Raw genomic sequence first — 19,052 nt, 5'->3', positions numbered from 1 at the left:
CCTACATCATCTTATGCAAGCCCTGAGCTGGGCTTGCCTAGTTCAGCTGGTGGAGTGACAATGCAGCGACACAACCTCTGGTAAGCAAGCTGACCGCTCCGTTCTGTCCAGAGATGCATTTGTGCACCTGCCTTGGACATCAGTGGAAGCAGAGCAAGCATCCACGGTCAGCATGTGACCCCAGGACTCAGTGATGACCTAAATCAATACGTGCTATATTGACTACACGTAATCAGAAATGAGAAGACTCAGATACCCTGCCCCTGCCCACTTGGGACCTGTGCCTGGGACTGGTGTAAATGGTTTTGGTGGCAATGGAGTCAAGGGAGCCACATCCATATTCCCCAGACAAGGATCAAACCTCAGGAAAGGTTTGCCCATTCCATGTAATAAGGGCAACATTAAGGGACTGCATGTATAACATCCGACCATCCTCCCCCCGTACAAGTGCACGCAGCAGAAGCTATTTCTCCATAAACACACCCCTGCACAAAGTATATTCCTCTGCCCAGCCATCATTTGCTTGCTGGAATATAATCACAAACCAGAGCACAAACAGCATCGGGTCAGGGCTTCCCCTGCAAACAGCAGAAGCCATGTGGTTTTTGTATAATCTGGAAATTTGGAAACTTTTTTTTTCAAACCGAATGAAGATTGATTAGTCTGCCTGTGGTTGCCCAGAAACAATGTTGATAGTGTAAGCAGCCTTCACACCATAAGAACCCATTCATTAAAAGAAAAAAAAATGTGTTTTTTTTTAAATTTTTTGACTTTATATCCTTGGAAAAAGCAGCTTTACTATCAGGGTAACTATCAGGGTTTCTCTTTCATCGCCTCATCGTAAATCTGACTGGCTCAGAATTCCTCTAACGATCTCCTGGTTAATTTGTGACCTGCCCATTCCTACAAATAAACTCTTTTTGCAGAGAAACCTGAAGCAGCCAGGAAGCAGGCATGTTTTTCCCAGTTCTGAGGGCTGCTAAGTTAGATGATAAATTAGACGGGAAAGGGAGATCCTAAGAACTGTTGTTAATGAAGATCCCCTCCTGCTTTTTGAAAAGGTCAGGGTTGAACCTCTGTGTCTCGTGCCCGTTTCCAATCACAGCAGCTATGTTGTGCCAACCTGAAGTCTGCCTGAAGCTCCCGTCCTTAATGTCCTGTCCCAAAATATTGTGGGGTGTTATTGCCAGGGGTTAAAAAGCTGCCACGCTTGAACCCGGGGGTGGCTGCATTGCTGTGGTGGGTGAAGTGGTTTCTCAGCCAATTTGGCCTTAAATATGCAATCAGGTCCATGCAAAGGGGACACCACCCAGCACAACGGTGTCAGATCAGGATTAGCAGGTCAGATCCCAACAGCGGTTCTAGACCGGGAGTTTGGAGATCTTGGGAAAACAAGCAGGAGCGAAGGGTAACTCTGGTACTATGAAGAATGAGAGGTCCTTTAGCTATGCTTGCTGCCACGCGTCACCCATGCTGCTGGAGTACGGCGCGCAGGCTGGGTGTCCGCTCCTGAACAGAAATACGTGCAAACTTCAGAGAACCCACGGGAGCTCAACAAGAATGCGAGAGGAGGGCTGGGAGCACGCGGCTGATGAGGAACACATGAAGGGACTGGGTTTGTTTAGTCTAGAGAAGAGAAGACTCGGGCAGCGCCGACCAGGTTTCCCATACACACTTGGTTGTTATAACAGGACCCGGATCAATTTGTCGTGGCCGGTGGGTAGGGCTGCCAACCTTCCTGGATTGCTCGGGACTCTACCGGCGTTGGCAATGATCTCCCAGTGACTACTGCAAGCAACCCGGGAGATTTTAATAGGATATTTTAAGGAAAAAAAAAAAAATCTCCCGGAATAGCTTCAGTCAGAGTTGGCAACCCTACCGGTGGGAGAAGGGTAAGAAGCAATTAGCTTCATTTACAGCAATAACGATTGAGGTTGGGCGTTATAAAAAATCGTTTTCTTTGGGGACAAAGCACTGAGACAGGCTCCCATGATGGAGGTTAGGTATTCTCCTTCATTGGAGGTTCCTGAAACAGGTTAGACGGGTATTTCTTGGGCTTGGTCAGGTCTCATTGATCCTGCCTTGGTGCAGCAGGGATTTAGGTGAGATGGCCTTGTGAGGTCCCTTCCAGCTCTCCATCTCTATAATCCAGGTAAGCTAAAGAAGCCACCTGAGAAACAAAGACCCCTCCAGGATGCACTATAAAGTATGCTGGGAAGTGGGGAACAGTCAACTGTCAGGGTTTTCTAGCTAAGGGTTCATCTATATAGCACAGCACAGAGGTACGTGGGGTGCCTATCCATGCTATGTACATACACACCTTCTCTTTGCCATATAGACATTGCCTTAGCATTAAGTGCAGGTTCCAGCTAGACATGAATTATCATGCCACGAAACCACCTGCCTTGCTCCTTCTTCTAGTCGTATTGCAAGGAGACAGTGGGGCAGGTAACGGGTAAGCATCTAGCAAACGGTGCCCAGCTGACCACTGCCAGCCCAGCACCCAGACAGGAAGAGATGCACCATGGGTTGAGGATGCCGCCCTCCTTCTCACTCGGGGTGGAGACAGGAAGAGAAAGAAAGCGGCAATTGTGAGCTGAGGTATCAAGAGCAGGGCAAAGGAGATATTTGCATGAATCTGGTATACCTGTGCAATATCTCTGCTTTGGGGTTGCGTGTTTCTTCTCCAGCCAGAGGCTTGGCCATCTCACCAGGCTAGCACGTGACAAGCCAACAGGCACAGAAGAGAGGAGGCAGGAGGCTTGGACAAGAAACCAGGGGAAATCGCAAGCAAGGAATATTTCAGATTTCCCAAGCTGCAGGACAACCTTCATTCTCCTTCATTGGAGGTTCTTGAAACAGGTTAGACGGGTATTTCTTGGGTTTGGTTGGGTATAATTGGTCCTGCCTGGGTGCAGCAGGGATTTAGGTGAGATGGCTTTGTGAGGTCCCTTCCAGCTCTCCATCTCTATAATCCAGGTAAGCTAAAGAAGCCACCTGAGAAACAAAGGATAAGTTGGACTTGATGATCTGCTCAGGTCCCGTCCAACCCTACCAACTACGAAACTATGAAACAACTATGAAACTTGGCTCTGAAGTGGTTGAGGAGGTTTTTTTCTAGACCCAGTGCTCAAAAAACCCCTCTGCTGTGAGTCTGCACAAAGACGGCTCTTAGGTCCGTGGTTCCCTGAGCCCAGCCCTCCGCTGGTACTACACAGGGCTTCATTGAAGGCAGGGGGACGGCTCTTAATTTACCCCAGGCTCTGGGTGCGTAAACGTTTTAGACATGCACTGAAAGGAATGGCTTCCTGGGCTCTGAAGAGGCCCAACAGGGTATAAGGCATTTCTGAGTTGATTGGACAGGGTAACATATGTGCATCCCTGTCATAAAGAACAAACGGGATGCATAAATTATCATTGCCCTTGAGCGAGAGCAGATCAAGTGGTGCCTGTTTACTTCCTAAATTGCTAGAATATTTACTCTGCTGTGGAATAACAATACACAAGCCCCACCGCACATTTTCCTTCGGATGTATTCACGTTCTTACTATGAACATAGTTGAAACAGAGTTTAGGGCAGAGCTCAAACCGGGGCCGGACTTTGACCAGGTTTAAATTAAGAAGTTGGACCTTAACTTGCGCTTAAATATTCTGTAGGTCAAACACGTGATTGTACTTAAGGCAACACATGGCTCTTTATGCTGGGAATGCAAGTCTCCTCGAAAAGGTGCTGGATTGATGGCTCTGGTGACAGCTGAGGGCAGGGCACGAATTCCTTATTCCTCTATGAGCTCAGTCTGCAAAAAGAGGACTTTTACAATCTTTTCTCTGATGCCTGATGAAGGGTGTTTGTCCCCGAAAGCTTGCAATTAAAGCATTTTTTTTGCACAAATCGTGTTGGTCTAATAAAAGATATCACCTCTGTCCACGAGCCCTGATCTAAAACACAGCGGTATTCAGCTTCTCCCAGGAATATGCATGGGGGGGGGAACGTATCTGCAAAGCTTACCTCTGGGCCCTCTGATGCATATATATTAATTCTCCACCACCTTGCAGAATCACTTCTACAAGGGTATGAACCACCCCCATAGCCAAATGCTCTGTTCGTACCATCAACGGTACGTCTGCAAGCTCTTCCTACAGAATCAATGTGGGGCAGTTTGGTTCCTTGGAGACCTTCCAAAGGCCCCAATTCAACCAAGCGCTTCAGCATGTGCTTCACCGAGGCCATAACATCCGGCACATACTGGTTCACGGCAATCTCTGCTAACCCAGACACTCAGTGCCTTATGCTCCTCTTTTTGAGCCAACCCTTTTGTCAAATCCAACACAAGCTCCAATTGTTCAAGGCCGTTGTGTACAAATACGCTCTTCTTTATGCCCACGCTGGAATGAACCGTGTAGGACTCGCTCTCTCTAATGAACGATGAAAACTGAGTCAACAGTGAGCACAAATAAGTCGTGCCAATCTGCTGTTAGAGACTGTGGTTTCTTAGACATTTTTCCAGTCCAGCTGTCAGGAAGTTTGTCATTACACCTTCAGCCCCACTTTCACAAGGAGGGGAAACCTGATCTGCACAGCTCTGTGCGAGCCCGTTCGGTCAGGCCCGTTTGCAATCAGCTTATATTTTCCTGCATGCTCATTTGATAGCCAGGGCCTGTGTCAACCCTGACTTGGCCTTCCTCCCGGTCTTGGTCTGGTGCAACATGCAGCTCTATTGCCATTTCACCACGTACTCAGGGTCGCATAACTGGTGTGACGGAAATGCAACAGGCTGGACCCGACCAACAGCCCGCTGAAATCAGTGCAAGTTTTTCCACTGGCCTCAGCAGACTGTGTCAGGCTCCAGGCACAGGAAGCTGGTTTTTTGAGTGCACCAGAAACTTCAGATGTGAAGCAGGATGCTGACTGCTGCCTTTGCAGAGCAGATGGATGGAAAGGTCTTGCCCTGAGCACTGTACAATTGACCCTGGAGATAAAGACAGCAGCAAACAAGATGGGAGAAAATGACCTTGGCAGCCAGTGTTTTGGAGGGGGCCGAGTTTGGCATTAGAAAATAACTAGTGAGGAAGAAACTGCAGCATCTGAAGCAGGAGAGTCCAAGAGTCTTGATAGATGCCTGGCCCGTAGTGTTTTCATGTGCTCTGCAGGCGTCTGCCTTCTGGTTGTGAAGCAAAGAATAGATGGCTTTATTGTTTGGAAACCTAGGACTGAAGGGGCCCATGGGGCCATCCACGCCAGTCCCCTGCCTTCGCCATCAGCCATTTATGCAAGGAATCCTCCAAATCACAACTTCAAACCCTCACCCACAACTGTGAGGCCCCAGATTTGAAGCACCAACACCACCCTGTAGTCTCCTCTTGGTCAAAGACAGAGGCACTGTTAAGGATGCACCAGCACCACCCTATAGTCTCCTCTCGATCAAAGGACTCGATGGCAGAGTAGCAGTTGGTTAATACATGCTCAGAGGGTCCTAGGAAGAGGCCACTGCCCCATGCAACTCCCCGCCATCCTCCTTGTGGGTCCTTTTCTGGGATGTAGGTTGTTGCCTGCTCTGGTCTCATGACTGCAACTGGAGGCAACAGTGAATGAGCAAGTTGATCTATAGCACGGGGCGAAGCTCTGAAGCATAAAGGACGTGAAGATGCTGAAGCCAGCTGAAAGCACCAGGGACACCTGGGTTGGCAGAGTTACCTTGGACACTGGGACTCGCCCCCTTCTCTTTGGAAAGATATCTCTAATGACTCCCACGTAGTCAGTCATCTGCACCTGGTCTGAAAGGCAGCCTGGTGCAAACGCATATCACATGCTGGGCACTCGCTCGCTGTCTGCTCACAAAGAAGAGCGCCTCTTACTGTGCCACCAAGGCCAGCAGGAGGGAAGTGGCTGCTTGCATTTGATGAACTGCTTGGTGACCCAAAAAACTGCAAACTTTGCCTATGTGCAGTCAGCAGGCACGAGTTACAGAAAGGCTCTGCAGTCTCTCTCCAAAGCTTCCTGGCAGGCACCGAGTCTAAGGGGTGGGGAGGGAGGAGGGAAAAAATAAAAAAAAAATCTGAAAACACCCTTTCCCCTTTCAGAGGATTGCACTGGAAACAGCTCTGTCTGCCAGGCCCCGCAGTGCAGCCAGCCACGCAGCAGTACACTCGGCAATCCAGGATCAACACACGACACCTCCCCACTTCTCACCAGGGCCAGTAGTATTATGGCCACAACTTAACACCCTCCGTGGCAGAAAGGAGCGGGGCTGAGAGCCCTGCCCTGAGCAGCAAGGCACTTATTATATCGACACCGGGCCTCCTGCAAAGGCTTGCGAGTGCCGTGCAACAGGATGATCCTGCTGTTGTTCGTATTCAGGTGAACTCTTGCCATTGAGGAACAGCAAGAGGTGCTCAGAAAGGAAACGGACCCCGCTTCATAAGGCGCAGCCCTCCAGACGTCTTGCACCCATCCGCCCCTGGATGGGGCACGAGGAACAGCTGCCCGATCAGACTGGAGTACCACTACTGAAAATGATGGTTATTACCGAGGTGCCTGGAGCTTGAGCACCTGCACGGACCTTTGTGGAGAGCAGAGGGAGGGCTGGACACTAAAGACATTGGGGGCAGGCAGCCCTGAGGTATGCTGCTCTTATCTCCCTGGAGCACCTGGGAGAGTCACCTCCTCTCCGACTTCCCAGCTTCTCCCCTCTCCAGTCCATCTTTGGGTCTCATTGCATGAGATGCCCCCTGAATTCCTCAGCTAGCTCCTTCTCATCTGCCTGCAGGTGTGCATACCGGCCATGCCTTACACAGCATTTTTAAATGTGAGATCTCAAAGCACCGCACCAAGTTAGTCAATCCTGCTCTTCCAGATACAGACACTGAGACGCCATAAAGAAATAACTTGTCTGATGCAGCTTGGCTCTCTAGAGTCCCCTCCCCATGCCCTGGCCACTAGGCCACGATGCCAAAAGGAGACCAAATGGCATGGTGGTTAGAAATACCAGTTTGCTGCCTACACGATCACTCCCATCGTTGCTCTTGGTGGAGCGGATAGTGGCACCGGGAAGTGTTTGGCAGAAATGTTAACTAAGACAAGGCTGGTGTGTGGAGGATGTGGAACAATAGGAGAGAGTCCAGCGGAGGGCGATGAAAATGGTTCAAGGGCTGGGGAACATGACTGATGAGGAAGGCTAAGGGAACTGGGCTTATTTAGTCTGGAGAAGAGAAGACTAAAGTGGGATTTAATAGCAGCCTTCAACTCCCTGCAGGGGGTTGCAGAGAGGATGGAGCTGGGCTGTTCTCAGTGGGGGCAGATGGCAGAACAAGAGCAATGGGCTCAAGTTGCAGCAAGGGAAGTTTAGGTTAGATATTAGAAAGAATTTTCTCCCTAGGAGGGTAGTAAAGCACTGGAACAGGTTACCCAGAGGGGTGGTGGACTCTCCATCCTTCGAGATTTTTAAGACCCGGCTAGACAAAGCCTTGGCTGGGATGATGTAGCTGGGGCTGGTCCTGTTGGAGCAGGGGGTTGCACTAGATGTCACCTCCTGAGGTCCCTTCCAGCCCTCATTTTCTGATTCTACATGCAAGCCACGAATGCACTGTTAATACCGTCCTCTTCTGGTCCCTCTCAAGACTGTCCAAGGCACATCCAACTCACCAGGCCTGGGAAAGCAACCTGCCAAAGCAGAGGCTCCTATGGGGTTTCAGGAGTGCTGTGTTGGCATATGGACTATATGCAACAGGGCATGAGCTGGCATGCTGACCCAGAGAGTATGCACTGCAATTAGTGGATGACGGGACAGCAGAGCACCTTGCAAGGCAGCCCAGAGGGATCATAGAAAATGAGGGTTGGAAGGGACCTCCAACCCCCCTGCTCAACGCAGGACCCTCCCCAACTAAATCATCCCAGCCAAGCCTTTGTCTACCCAGGTCTTAAAAACCTCTAAGGATGGGAGGTAAACTTCAGGCAGTAGAAACTGTTAAGTGAGACGCATCCTGGGGTGGCCAAAGATGGGCCGGTGCCCAGACTCCAACATATGCGGCTGAATTAGCTTGTTTGAACTCCGAGCAATGCACCATACAGCACCAAATTAATCGCAGTAGCTGCAAGCAATAGTTAAGTTTTTTATTAACGATGAATTAGCCAACAAGATTTAAGCAGCTCTCAGCACTTTTAAGCATGTTGTCCTGATAGAAAATGTTTCAGGCGCTGGAAAAGTTTTTCTCTGCACAAAGAGGCACATCAGGCTGGCTAAGGTAATGGGGAAAGGCAGTAGGTGAAAACCACAGAGGGTTGAGTCACTGTATTTGTAGGAAAGGATTTGCTGTCAGTACTTGCAGAGTGATCCATCGAAGGCGGCAGCAAGCATGGCAAAAGGAATGAGTGGAGGGGGGAGCAGGGGGAGGGATGGGATAATGATGGGTAATTAGGATTAAGCTTTTCTTCTTACATGCAACTTCCAGGGAAATTTTAAGGGCAAATCAGGGAAACAAATGGGAGTTCAGAGAAGGCCCGGAGACCAGTTCTCTTTGCCTATGGCTTACCAAATAAAGTAGTTTTACAAAATCTATATTTAAGTTGAGACTTTGGGGGCTAGCTTGGAACTGGCTGCCCAAATCCTCTAGGTATCAAAGTCTCTAAGGCAGCTTTGGAAAATATCAGCTGTTTTATTTGCAAAAGGTGCCCTCTGGAGAAGACTGAATAGCTCAAGGTATTAGCAGTGCTGGTCCTGGTGAAGTCCTTCCCCTGGAAGTCACTATTTTGCATCCAGCCCAGGTGAGCTGGGAGCACCTGATAAACATTTGACAGCCGATACGAAGTTAGTGGGTGACCCAGCTCATTGAGGACATTATAACCTCCTCAGAGGTGATTAGTAGGCTGAATAGAGCTGTCAAGACTGAACGGGTCTCTGGAGACTGGATGGCCCAAGGTCACAGTGCAGATGCATTGGCCAGGAAGGTATTTAGTACCTGTATCTTTTTGGCACACAACATAGACCTTCCATCTCCAGCACCTTTCAGGCAGCAAGAAGCAAACCACTGACCAAAGAAGGGAGGGGTGGGGAGAGAAATTCATGTGTTATAGGGAAATCACGTGGACTAAAAACAGTGGGAATTTTGAAATGATGCGGAAGGTAATTTTTAAAACCTGGGGCCTATACCCTCTATGATGGCCTCTACGATGGGCTCTACAAGGGCCACAAAGGTTTTGTAGAGGGGGGTTGGGACCCAGAGACTCTGTTTGTAACTTAGAAACAGACTGGACTCCATTTCATTCACTTTAGTGCAGCCTTTACCAGCTCTTTTCCCTCCAAGACACCTCACTTGTTGGCCCACAAAAAAATCAGTGCAGGCAAATGACCCCACGAAGGGACATCTCAGCTCCCCGAGGCACAGCGTGAAGCTGCGCCGTGTCACAGCTGTGCCCCGATCCCTCACTGGGACGTATCTTATAACGCACATATTCTTAAACAGGACAGGAGAGCCTTCTGTCATGGTTGGAGAAGGGGGAAGAGCAGCTTAGGAATCATCTCGTGCATCAACACATCCCATCGCTCCCTCCTAGGGTTGACTCCTAATAGGGAAATTATTTGTAATGAGCTCTAAGCAGTTTGCTGCAGGTTTGTGCAGCTTGCATAATGCTCCCTTCCTCCTTGTTTGTGTCAGCAACAACAAAGAATATCCCAGTCACTAAGGCAGCCAAAACTCTCTTTAATTGCTAATGAGGACGATCTTGCCGAGAAGCTCAGGGGCTTTGCGATGATGCTCTCCTGGCTGGTAAAAAAGCCCTCCATGACTCTGATTCAGGAGGTATTTTTAGGTGCATGGAATTTGCTTATCTTTGCCAAACCAAGGACCCAAGCCAAGGCTGATTCAATAATAAGGCACTTACTGATTTGAATAGGTTCTGGATTGGGCCCTATGTGCACGCACAGCACTTAACCAGGCTGGTCCCAGGGTTTTCCATTGGGAAGGTTCTGGAGCAGAAAATGCAGTTTTTGCTAAATCAAATTCTTTTTGGGAGGGGGTGGGGAGGGATTTGCCCTTGATTTTCCCAGCCAGCTTTGATTGGGAATAAATCAACATGAAATACTGAGGTTAGGGTGCATTGGAGCAAAGCAGGGAAAGTTCATTTTGTGGAGCCGACCCCAAACTTTTGGGTTCTGAACAGGCTTGATGAAACACGGAGGTACATTTCCCTGGTGGTGCCTTGTCTTAGGGTTTAGACACCCATTCCCTCCTAAAGGTACAGCTCCTTGGAAGACTGCATCTCCAATAAACCCATGCAGACCGGGCTCTATATGGTGTATCTTGGGAGGTATGGCCCAGCCAGGGAGCCTGCCCCATACACAAGAACAGGGAGCAGCACGCTCCCAAACAATTCCCATAAGACAACAGAGAAACTGCATTTAATACTGAACAGACTTGAAACAAAGCTGGTGAGGTCAGCTGAGTCAACTGAAATGAAGCATTTCAAATTTGGGAACATGGAAACCAAAATAAAAGTCATCTGACCGAAATGTTTTGACATGGCCATACTGCAAGATGCTCAACATGTTTTTCGTTCCACGAGAAATGCTGAAGTTTCAACTTGTTGCCCTGATCTGCCCTGTCAGGCCAGGCCTCTCTTGGTCTACTATCTGGTACCATATAAACCAGTACAGCCCATTCCATGGTCAGGCTGTCGGCGACTAAACCAGTGCCCCCATCTGGGCTAGCCTGGGTGGGGAGGGCATGTGGATTAAAAACAAGACCTGTCAAAGGGTGGATGAGTTCCCTGTGAGCCAACAGCCATCCATACTTGGAGAGACAATGGGCGCCACCAAGCCACTTTGCCCAAAGAATCACCAATAATGCACAGCATCGAAGGTGCCCCAACGGTCGCAATGGCCTTGGGACTAACTTGACTTGGCTTGCCCCAATCTGGGTTGACGACAAAGGTTGGGGCGCCAGCATTTCCCGTGAGATGGCAATTCAAAATTTCCCTCTGCCTGATCAAACCGAAGCAAGGCAGGCTTCCCTCGACTATCCATCACGCCCAGTCTTATGAAAGGGGGAGAAGGGAAGGGGCAAATGACAGAAGGGCAGGCAGAAGACACTAAATCCTTGCTAGCTGGGGAGGGCATAGCAGGGTAGGGCAAAACATGTATCTTGTTTCTGCAGCTGGATTTCAAGGGCCTTCTGCCAGGATAATATTCAAAGCAAGCAGACCTCGTGCTAACGAGCTCCCAGTCAGAAGGCAGGTAGCTCTTCGGGAAAGTGGGCTGAATACTCACTTTCCTGAAGGCCTGAGAATAGTACGACTCCATAGCAGGAGCCTGCATATGCAAGCTAGTTATGTGCCTGGGCGGGTGGGGTAACCAGGGTGTTTCAAGGATGCAATCCATGTTCAGGTCCCGGTCGGGCACCTGAGTTTCAGGTGTTGGCAGAATCCACGTCACTAGTGGAGTTCCTCGCCCACTGCAAGATCTTGGGGATCAATCCTGATCTCATTTACAGCACTGCCCTCCTCCCTCCCTGCTGAGAGCAAGGTCAGAAACAGGCCCCAAGACCACGCTGGCACAATTACTGCTCCCCGTGCCCTCTCTCCATCGGCCGGTAGCAGGAAAGGAGAGCTGCTGGCTGATTGAGCAGGGAGGCAATCACCTCTTGCTCTCAACACAGGTGGTCCCTTCAACCAGGTCACGCTCCAGAGAACTGGCAGGGCAGCCCAAAGAGCGTGTGCTGCAGCTGTCTGCTCTGGGCTGGCTCCGGGATCTGCACAATATTTGACTTTCTGTTGCTGCCAGTCCTGCCTCCTTCATAAATCAGTAAGACACGTCCCTCCCGAGCCTTCCCCACAGCCCCGAGAGCTGACACAACACGCCACATTGTCAGGGCGGTGCACAACTGGCAATTTACCCTGCCAGGATCTGCGTGGGGGGAGGGAAATATTATTAAAAATACACAGCCCAGCTGAAATGAGCAGTCTCGGTTTGGACTGGAGCCGAGCAAGATACAATGGCATGGAAGGGGACAAGTGCACACCCTGGTGTGGCCATACAAATCATGGGATTGGCAATTCCTTAGAGACAAAGTACAGCTCCTGGCCAGTATGTTAGTGCCCAAGTCCCCCCTCCCAGCACTCCACAAGTGTTGGAAAGCTTTGATCCACATCCACAATCAACGCCTCTGTCTTGAGGCCTGTTGTTCACAAAAGACATCCCTGCTAATTATTTCAGAGGAACTCATCTCCCTGCACGTGCCCAACGGATCCAATCCAAAACCCGGCTAAATCAAGGGGGTCTTCTATTTGCATTAACCCAGGTGCCAGTCTCACTGCTTCATTCTAGGAGTTTAGGTCTCACGGCTTAATTCTGGATTAGAAAGAACAGTAGGAAAAAGAAAAATCTCTGTAACTAGCCACAGTCTTACAAGGACGGAGCCCCAGTCTTAGTGAGGGATGAAGGCGACTGGTGCAATAACTAATTCTGGATGAAATGTACTTTGAAACCCTGCTTATAAATTCCCAGTTCAGCATAAAGAGCGCACCGTCAGGTCTTACAGTGAAATGTGTGAACTGGAATACACAGCACAATGTGGTATTTACGGTGCCGGTTTTTACCTGGGGACCAAAATTTTGTGGACTGTGGCAAGAGAGGGCCGTACATCTGGAAAGCGTCAGATTTAATGCCCGAAGCCATCAGCACAGGTCAGCTAAAAGTACATGTTTGCTTCCAGCGGCAGCTGTGCAAACTCCCTACTGCCGTGGTTCTGCAGGGCTTATGCAAAGATCCCGCAGACAGTGCCCCCTTTGTGAGGCCAGCGCTCGGCTGATCCCTCGCAATTCCAGCCCCGGTTTCAAAAGGAGCTGGCCGAACGCGGCACCCCCGCCACCAACAGCTGTATCTCGGCGGCTGTGTGAGGCACCATTCATTTTGCGGGGAAAAGGAAAACATCGTAATTTAGGGTCACACGTCCCTCACCTGTCAATCAGACCCGGTCTGCCGTTTTTACAGCATGTCACGTTGGGGAGAGAACAAGTGACACACCTTTCCAGAGGGCCTGCCCCAAACCAGCTAGCCCAGGCAAGGCTTGCCGGAGCTTTGAGCCCTGCGCTTCGATGTCACCCCCAGATCTTTGTGCAGTAAAAATATTGCTTTGCCAAGGCTGCTCTATTTTTCATTGCTTTTCATCATTGTTTGACCACCTCCAGCAGACAAGGAGCCCCACACACACAAAAAAAAAACTGGTGAAGGAATACGTTTCCGACATTCGTCCTTCCCCTAACAGGTTCCAGGGAAGGGATCTTAGGCCACACTCCAAAGCTTCTCCTCCTGGGGTTTGCTTGTGTAAGAGCAATGTGTCTCACATCTGTCTCAGGAGCATTAAATGCAGCTGCCCTCCCTTCCCCTCCGTGCTCTGGATGCACAGCTATGGAAGAAACCCCCAGTGCTGCAACCAGAATGGCCCAGCAAATCCAGAGAGAGCTATGCTGCCTCTCCCCAGATCCAGCACTGAGGATGCACACGTGCCCTCTGCCATAGTGCCCAGCTGGAGAGGTGAAGAGGTGGGACACACTTAGAATAAACTGCACACGCACGGGGATTATCCTGCAGGCCCTCACCAGGGACAAGCAGGCTTCAGTAGGTCCTCAATGGCTATCAGCTCAAACCGTCTCCCCACAAGCTCTGGGGAAGCTTAGCTCTGGCTTAACTCAGCCTGTAGTGACTTGTATATCCTCAGTATTTATTCCAGCACTTTGACTCTTCCATGCTACCTATGCAGTCATCCAAGGGCTGTCCCATAGACGGTGTGGTCCTTCTTGTGGTGGGGTGAGGCACGCTGCGAGAACAGCCAGACTGCCACCCAGCACCACCAGTCCAACAGAGAAATACTGCGATGTTAACTTAAGCCAACTTTTCCAGCCGCTCCCCAGCAAAACGGTTTAGCTGGAGCTTGGTGGATAAGTCTCAGCCAGATGTGGGAGCACATCCTGATCCCCAGAGAGGTGGGGGGAAACCTGCCAGTCCAGGCATGATTTCTCGCTCGCTTTACACCAGTCAAATCCACTGGCTTCAGCGATTCTGAGTTGCTCTTACTTTACACTGAGATCAAATCGGGCCCATTTACTTAGCCTAACAAGCAAAAAAGGTAGCTGGCCATGTACCATCCACTCATATCGCTAAGCCTCAGTGGCAGATTTGGTGGCTCGCTCTCGCCTCACCTCCCAGCTTCATGTTCCTTTGGGGGAATGGACTCAATGACTCTGCTCCTTTCTGGGCCTATGTCCCTAACATAAATGGGATTTCCCAACTCAGTGGGTGCTCCATTGGGTCCAATGAGCAATTTCAGCGCCTGAGCCACTGCTCTGTAAAGTCAATGAGCGCCTTTCCATTGACCTGACTACATTTTAGGTCAGGTCTGGGGTATGTAGCACCACGCCAAGCATCCATAGTGCAGAGTCCTGCCAGTTCAGTCCCAAAGGGGGATGGTTACAGGGACACTGGTCCAGGCCCCTTTCTCAGGATAGTCACTAAAGTTTCCCAAAACTTCTGCTTTGGTAGCATCACAGTTGCTTCCATGGGCAATGCCCTCAGTCTTTCGTTCAAGTCATTGCATTGCCATTAACATCACACAGTTGGGCAGCTTGGAAGGAAAAGGAGAGTGCTAAATCCAGATGATCAATCATCCGTTGTACTGACAATGTCTTTATGAGAGTTGTTTTCACTGGAAATATACACCCACTAACTGCTTGCGTTCCTTGTTTTTCCAGTCATTTCCATTGTAAGAGCCATTAGTTACTGCATAATGGGAATTTAAAGGTGAAAACCTACTGTGTCCTGCCATACAAGATAGATTAACTTATCTGCTTTAACAAGGGCCTACTTGAAACCATGTCAAAAATGTTGTTCAAGCTTAAATTTTGCAAGGCAAGTCATTACGTTCCTTGTTATTTTTCTATTAAAGAAATATTAGGGCAAGCGGGGGTGGTGTGTGGGTTGAGGCTTGGATGCCCAAGAGGGCTGCAAATGAGACATGGAGCTTTTCGTTTTCACATCAATTCAAGCCCATGCTACCCAGCACTTTCTCAGTCCCAGTCCTGGTGCAGAGACAGCCACATCTCACAACCTACAACAGTTAGGACTTTGTTGGCAGCCCTCAGCAAACAGCAAACGGGTCTTAGCGGATAATAGCCATGAATTTACCCCTAGACATGCTCTCTGAGATTTGGGTGCAGTGGCTGGGCTAGGTGCTATAACTGGCATTGTGGTCTCCTAGGTTGTCCCTGCTCCACAGGCAGAGGACTTTAAACCTAGTACCGGGATACTCTTAAAGTCTCTCCCTTCCTTTGCTTTTTGACAGAACAAATCGTTAGGGCTTCCAGCGACATGAAACCAATCGCTGGACAGCTGTGGCCAAATGAATGCAGCGCAGAACAGGCAAGTCTGACCAAACTGCTGAGAAATGATGAATCAGGTTAAACTATGAGGAATGGGAATCCCACCTCCGGGCAACATTCAGCGATCTGGAAGAACCAAGCTACTTATGCTCTGCCCTTGCGGACCGACCCTCACAAAACCAGGTCACCAGGTTGTAGAGGCTGAGCTGATGAAGACACACCTTTCACTAGGAGATCGAGACTCTGTCTAGTTAGGAAGAAGATACTGGTTTACCCATTAAAGAACGCAAATCCTTTTCTCCTTGTTGTACCTGGTTTTAGTCCACGCATCACCATCTCTTCTTACTGTTCCACAGTGCGAGACCTGTCCCAGGCAATCCAAGATGTTTGGTCGTTCATTCAAGCTTTTGTCCAGTAGCTCAAAGGTGGTAACTATAAGGCACCTGGAAAAAAAAAAATTACCGTCAGGCATCACAAGACAAAATAGGTCATAAATCAAAGATAAGAGAAATATTGCCTATATGAGCTAGCTAGGAATATACCTTATTGTCTTTAAGACCTGGTGATTTGTCAAGTTCAAGACTGTCAACCTTGAAGATCTTCATCATGCTTTCAGTATCTCCCCCAGAGGCACCCACGACCGTGCCTCGAGAAAGAAAAACTAACTCCACTTTGCCTTCTATTTAATTTACTAGGTTTATTCTTCCAGCCATTGCATTTTTCAGATAGTTTAAAAAGGTGACGATTTGGAGACGAATCGCCATTGCAGAAATGATTTGCCGTATGACAGACATTTCATGCTGTCAAGGTAGTTTTGGCGTGTTCCTTGCATCACTTGTTTTTCTTTGAACTTCCCTAGAACAGAAGCTTCCTTCTCCTTTGCCATATGTTCCCCTTGCTTGTCACAAAACAAAGTAGGCTAGAAAAACACAAGTAGGAAACTCAGAATATGGCTATGAATCAGGCAGTGTAAACAGTCTTGTACGCAGCCATCCAGGATAAGCCATGCTCCTTCTGGACAGAGAGGAAGGAGAAAGAAGGCTGGTACTAGTTCAAACTGCTTTCATCTGCTCAGCATTGCCCTCCTGAATTCATGATTTCCCCTTTAGGACTCGACTTCCAAGAGCATGCATGCTACTCTGCACTATTTAATCATGGCATTTTTAGGAGATGGGTTTCCCCTGTAACTGCATGCATCCAACCAGTGGTTCATTTACATAATAAAAGGTAATGCTACAAGACAAAATGGACAATTAAAAAAAAAAAAGGGCTCCTTGATCCTCCCCACCCCTAGCTAGATCACTTAATTGAGCAAGTTACTTAATCTTTTAAGGTTTTTATTGTAAGTAGACTCATTCGGTTCCAGTTTATCAAATGCTTCTTTTATGACAGGATGTTTCTCATGCCCACCCTGAAGTCTTTGGTAATAAAAAGGAAAGTATGGCCTGGGGCAGGTTGGCACTGAATCCACTTCAGATAAAAATTCAACGCCCATTCCAAATACATCTCGTTTTTAGGAAACATGTAGACTCGTTCAAGGGTGCCGTGTGGCTCGCGCTCCTCATCCCAATGACTTGGCACCTCTGGTCTCGTTAATGGTCCCTGACTTCCTCCTGCTGCCCTGAGAATGGATCTGAACCGCGTGAGGTCTGTGGCAGTGACCGTTACCTTTTACAAGGAATGCTAGAACGTGCTTTTGCACATCTTTCCTGACGAAGAGCAATAAGCAGTAATAGAAATGGCCTCTTAATTCAGTGCCCATTACAGACTAGGCAAAAAGCTCAAAAAAAGGAAGAGTCAAAGTGGAGGGGAAAGTAAAGTAACCATGTGGCCGGGCATTTGGCAAAGCAAGAACTAAGTTCCACTCCATCAGCAACCGGTAGCAAGTGCCATTAGTTGGTAGACGTTCTTATTTGCTACCTGTTTGGTGGAGTATGTAAGGTAAGTTGGCAAGCAAAGATCTACCTCCCAGAACTCTTGAGTGCTTCCTGGCTGCCTTAGCAGACAGGCCCAAAACTGGGCGCAAGCTGGAATAAGTTTGCTTTTAAAAAATAGGGCCTGACTTACAGCTAATTGGAGCCAACAAGAGTCTTTGTGCAGACTCCCAGGGGCTTTGGATCAGATGCATAAGTTCTCCAGGTCAGAGGCTCATTGGGAAAGGGATGAGATGCAGATGCAGATGTAGCCCTTGTCTGAGCTGTGCCTATAATGGAGGACTTCACCCAGCAGGCAGGTCTTTCCAGCCATTTAGGACTAGAGAATAGGCACGTGGGTGCCTCCTATTGCCTTAGTATCCAAATGCCAATGATCCCTTAATGCCTTTATCCTCACACCGCACAGGAGGAAGGGAAGCGGGAGGGAGAATGGAGGCAGGGGGATCTCAGCCAAGGCCATGCAGGAAATCTGTGGCAGAACCGAACATGTACTCAGTTCTCCCAACCCCTAAAATATTGTCCTAACCACTGGAGTATTTTCCCCCTAGAACAAAACAGCTCCTTCTCCTATGCTGCCCATCACTCAGGCAGAACTGCAGGAGTTTTTTCTTTGCCTTCTGGACTGGTTTGATGCTGTTACTCAAATCCCGCCATGGCTCCCACAGTGCCCTGGCTTGGTGCGAGAGCAACTGACTTCAGGTTGCATAAAACTCCCTGCAAATGGGCAGGACAGCAGCGCAGAAATCTAAAACACATGCCTGTACTCACAGGCAAGCGAAAAGGGGCTGATTTTTCCAAGAAAAACTTTTCCATGTAAAAGAATTCATCATCTCCCTCTTGACTGTCATGGTTAAAAAGATGGCCTTGCAAGCCTGAAATTTAAGCTCTTATCGGCATTTTGCAGCTCATGATTTATGAATGGTTTTGCCGGAGATTATTCTCCAAGATTACAGCGCTGCAGTTCTGACAGACAAGTGGAGGAAATTTTACTGGATAACTGGCAGGTCCCGCACTGGCCCGGAGACTTCGCGAGGCGTATTTTGACTCAAATATGTAACAGTACACGGGTCCGCAGTAAATACTGATTACGCTCAATTGGCAATCATAGATTCTGCCTTTAGAGCCAGATACAAATCAAGAGATGTCTGTCCCTGGATTTTGTTGGGATTTGCATCAGGCGCTTACTCAGAAATCCCTCTTAGTTTTCCCCCTTTCCCCTCCCCTCATCCTCATCTTCTTGGCTGCAGAATGAACTGTGCCGACTGCTTTTTTTTCTGACATTTGATTGCAGTCTCCCCTTTTTGAATATTAAGGAGGTTATTTAAAAAGAAACAGCGTTTTCTAAAAGAACAGTGTCTTGTGTGTTGTCTTTCGGCATCTTTATTGTACGGCATGTTAAAGCCATATCGCTGGAAGAGGGTGTTTCTTAGTGATTTCCTGTGTTGGGGACTGTTGACCCAAATAACAGGCCGCATTGCCTTCATTCCCACTTTTGGCCAGAGACTTTGCAAACTACAGCAAAACAGTGTTGCCTCGGTCCAAGTGGATGCTTGCACTTTCAGATGCCCAAGGGAAAAGACAGTCATCCTGTAGCCCAGGGCAGTCATAGGATGACTGCTGATCTGGGGAGGTCAGCTTGCTGCCTGCCGAGGGGGCTCTTTCAGGAACAAGTATATATTCTATTTTGCTGCCTTTTGGCTTGTGGACTGCGCTTGACCAAACAGCCAAGACTTGAACACCTTGCCTTGAAA

This window comes from Alligator sinensis, unplaced genomic scaffold, assembly GCF_000455745.1.
Source record: "Alligator sinensis unplaced genomic scaffold, ASM45574v1 scaffold628_2, whole genome shotgun sequence".
Taxonomy (NCBI): Eukaryota; Metazoa; Chordata; order Crocodylia; family Alligatoridae; genus Alligator; species Alligator sinensis.
This window is presented reverse-complemented; position numbering follows the sequence as displayed.